Source organism: Aquarana catesbeiana, linkage group LG10 (genome assembly GCF_042186555.1).
Source record: "Aquarana catesbeiana isolate 2022-GZ linkage group LG10, ASM4218655v1, whole genome shotgun sequence".
In the NCBI taxonomy this organism is placed as follows: Eukaryota; Metazoa; Chordata; class Amphibia; order Anura; family Ranidae; genus Aquarana; species Aquarana catesbeiana.
In genome coordinates, this window is record NC_133333.1 from 131,847,896 (window position 1) to 131,851,796 (window position 3,901).

General features: G+C 42.0%; 1 long non-coding RNA gene across 1 annotated transcript; it reads right to left on the reverse strand.

The window, feature by feature from the left end:
* Positions 1 to 313: 313 nt before the first annotated feature.
* On the reverse strand, positions 314 to 1,737 carry LOC141110066 (uncharacterized). Its single transcript, XR_012236228.1, has 3 exons — positions 1,606 to 1,737; positions 1,284 to 1,468; positions 314 to 592 (listed from the first exon to the last, which is right to left on the reverse strand). It is a non-coding gene; the product is annotated as an uncharacterized lncRNA (long non-coding RNA).
* Positions 1,738 to 3,901: the final 2,164 nt, after the last annotated feature.

The following is a 3,901-nucleotide window of genomic DNA, read 5'->3' on the forward strand; positions in this document are numbered from 1 at the left end:
TGAGGCTGCAGATGGGTGCTGACCCTTATTTTGCTTCAAAGTCCCTTATTTATAATTTAAGTTTTTTTCCTGAAACTTCCCTCTTAAAATGAATGTGTGTGTTATACGCCTGTGCGTGTTATACGCCGATAAATACGGTATGTGCACAAATACAGGGTTACATCTAAGATTCAAAGTATCTAGAAAAAATGTATCATAACACAGAGTGGTACTGTGGATACATAAAAGATATAAATGTGCCACGTCCTGAAAACGATAATTCAGAAAAGAAAAATAGGGGGACTTAAGGACTTTGTAGGCACAGTAACACCAATTCTCTTACAAAAATAGTTTATTGAAAAAACATAATTATACAATAATTATTAAAAAACCACAAACATTTAGGTACAAAAGATGTTTCATATGATCATTGCTATACAGAACCACCTCTACATACACAGGACCACGGATATATAGGGATAACTTATCCAAAGTGAGTAGATATCCAAGGGCGTGGCTGGACAGCAATTCAACAAAGGGTAACTTCGTATCAAAGAGTGCTCTACATGTTCCGCGTGCCTAGACGCTTCTTCAGGAGTAGGGACAGTTGTGGCTGACAAATTAGATAAAATTGATATAATTAATATACAATAATTGATAATGATGCATAGTGTAAAAATGTAAAAATGATGTGAACGGTTCAGGAACCTCAAACAACCCAACAGCAAAGGCGGGGGTAGAGCACCCAAAAGGGGGCGATGAAAAGACACCACGGGGGCGTGCAAAATAAGATATTATCGCGTGAATGGGGAAATAGAAAGAAGGAAGACATCTCAGATAAAGAGCTAAATTAGAAAAAAAGACATGCACGTATCTGAAGTATCGGGAGGGAAAGGACAAAGGAGGGGAGAGAAGGACGGGGAGGGGGGGGGGGAATGGGGGGGGAGGGGAAAGGGAGAAGGGAAAAGTGGGGAGGGATGGGAAAGGAGTCGGAGAGAAGGAAAGGGAGGGAGGGGTGATTGTGGGGAATGTGAGGGCCAAAGGGGGGGGGGGATTTGGGGCGGGAGGGAAACATAGGATACTTACTATAGTGTTTTAAAAGTAAAAATAAAGAGAGAAAGTGTGTAGATACACACACACACTGGTAGAAAAGACGATGGAACGGAGCTGAGTAACATACGTGATGTATGGTCAAGAGTAAATTTATGTGTTCACATTGCCTAAGAAAGGATATATATAAGAGAAGTATTTAATAATAGACAGTGATAATGGTCTAAGTGGGTCATCCATAATCAGACACTCACCAATATGATGGATTGTTTGAAGTAATTTGTATACTTTATAGTATAGAGGTAAGATCTATTCCTATAGGACACTGCTGGTTAGCATATATCCATGAATGAGAGGGGATCCAGAAAGAGCCTAAGCAGTGTGTATGGATCATCCGACAGCATTCACCAAAATATATCTGTAATAGGATATAGTCTACCTGGGGTATGAAAATATATACACCAGTAAGGGAAAGACCAAGGGCTGATAAAATACATAATTCAGTGAAAAAAGGGACAAAAAAAGTAAAACAATCTAAATAAATAGGAGTAATCCCTACAAATGAACCCATAGTACCTGGACAATGTGGGCAGTGTAAATAGAGCGTTCTGACCCGGCCGTCAGTAGTATCAGCCGTGCACAGTACAGGACGTAGTCCTATTTAAATGCATGTCCCGTCCGTATTCAACAAATCGGCGCCGCCGATGTGACGTCATCCGGACCGGCCGAACAAGTTCCAGTGCGCTTGCGCACTGCTCGGACGAGAGCGCCAGTGAAGGAGATGTCGCTCCCATCTGAGAGCAGGTGCGCGCGCAACATGGAATGGCATTGGCCAGGAAGGGGAGAATAAGCAACTCCGCCACTGGTCAATGTGTGCATCACACTAACAGGTGGAAAGATAGTGTGAGGCTGGGCAGCCCCGTGGTGGATAAGAACTTGCCCACAAAAGGGTGCCCGTCCTAGCCAAGCAATTGAGCAAGCAGAGGAAACATGAACCGTTCAGTATCATAATATAACAGAACACAGTTTGAGCATTATGTAACCAACATGTATAAATGGGTATCAATAGTTCTCTATAATTGCAATTTACAGTGCCTAAAACAAGAGTCTGGCAGTAATAGATCCAAGAGGGATTTTCATTTAATATATTTATACAAAGGCATGTGTATATATAATATGGAGCTTAGACTGTACTATAAGGCTAAAGGCGAGCATCCAGAGCTCTACAGATTGATCATGTCTACGTGTATGGGAATCAAATCATGGTTTGGAATGATTCAAAGTAGATGACAAGTAGAATCACTCGGAGATGACATTGGAGTGATGATCCCAACATGTTTCGCCCCTCTGGGCTCATCAGGGGATAATTTAAAAACAGTTACATGTAACACTGCATAAAATCAAACCAGAGTTAGAATCGTTACATGGACTAGAAATACAACAAAACAAGAGTTAGAATAATGATGGTAAAAAATTAGCTGTTGACTAACATGCTCATGAACAAATGGTCACCCAAATGGAGATCTTATAGTTGCGACTCAGGGTCAAGTCACGGAAAACCGTCAATGGGTAGTGCACATGGATAAACGCCAGTTGGGATTTGAAGGAAATTGAAGACTGAAGTATAGCCTACAATATAGTGTCTAAAATAAATGGAGGTGGGAAATGAAGGTGAAATGACTGTTGATGTGAAGAGGAGGGGGTGAAGGAAGGGAAACTAGGAGAGAAAGAGATAAGGGGGAAGGGTAGGACAGGAAAAGGGGAGGGGGGAGAACGAAATGAAGGAAGGGAAAGGGGGGGGAATGGGTAGAGTGGGGTGGAAAGGAAGAGAAAAGGAGATGGAAGAGAAGAGAAGGGAAGAAGAAGGGGTGGAGAGGGGGGACATGGGAAGGGAGTGGAGGGAGGAAGGAGAAGGGAAGGAGGGGAGGGGGAGAGAAAGGGAGGAAAAAAGGGGGGAGGAAGGAGGGGAAAAAACCCCCCAAAACTTCTTGTTAATGTCCACTGATAGATAAGTTGGCAGATTCTCTAGATTTCTTCATCACTTGTTCCTTGATTCATTAATAATGAGGCTTTACAATTATGTCCCTGGGTGGGCCATCAGCATGGGGCAATTGTAGGGCTTGATGGATCCTATCTATCTCCAACCTGTGGTCTGAGATATCTGGAAACAGATCTTGGAGAAAGGAATGGACCGCAACGTCCACATCCTTGAACAACTCAGGGAGGCCTCAACCTGTGGTCTGAGATATCTGGAAACAGATCTTGGAGAAAGGAATGCACAGCAACGTCCACATCCTTGAACAACTCAGGGAGGCCTCAAATTCTGAAGTTAGAACTTCTAGATCTGTTTTCAAAATCATCTAGCTTGGCGAGAGCTTGATGCAATTGTTGGTGCAAGTCCTCAATTCTCTGTGTATTATGGTTGGTGTAAGAAATGGTAGCGACCAGCTTTTGTTCCAAATTTTTGATCCAGGTGCACAACACTGTAATATCTGCTTTATGACTGGTTCACATCAGATGCAGTCCGGTGCATTTTGATTTTGCATCATGGCACCATCTTAGCAAGCTGTGCTCATGCTCCCAATATTATATCAATTTTAAGGTAAAACTGTAGTATTACCTCCTGGGAAACTAAACACAAATGTGATATATATATACACTGGAAAAATGTGTTTGTTACTTTGTTTTAGGCAAAACGTGTCAGTATTTTGCCCCTAATTTGCACTGCAAGCTAACTTTTTTTCATTCTACGTATTTAGTGCTGCATAAATTCAGTGTACATTTGTTTATTACTATTATACATCCCTGTTCCTGACAATATTGGGTAACCACTTCCCCTGAAGAAACACAGTCTTTTATAAGCTTTTACGCA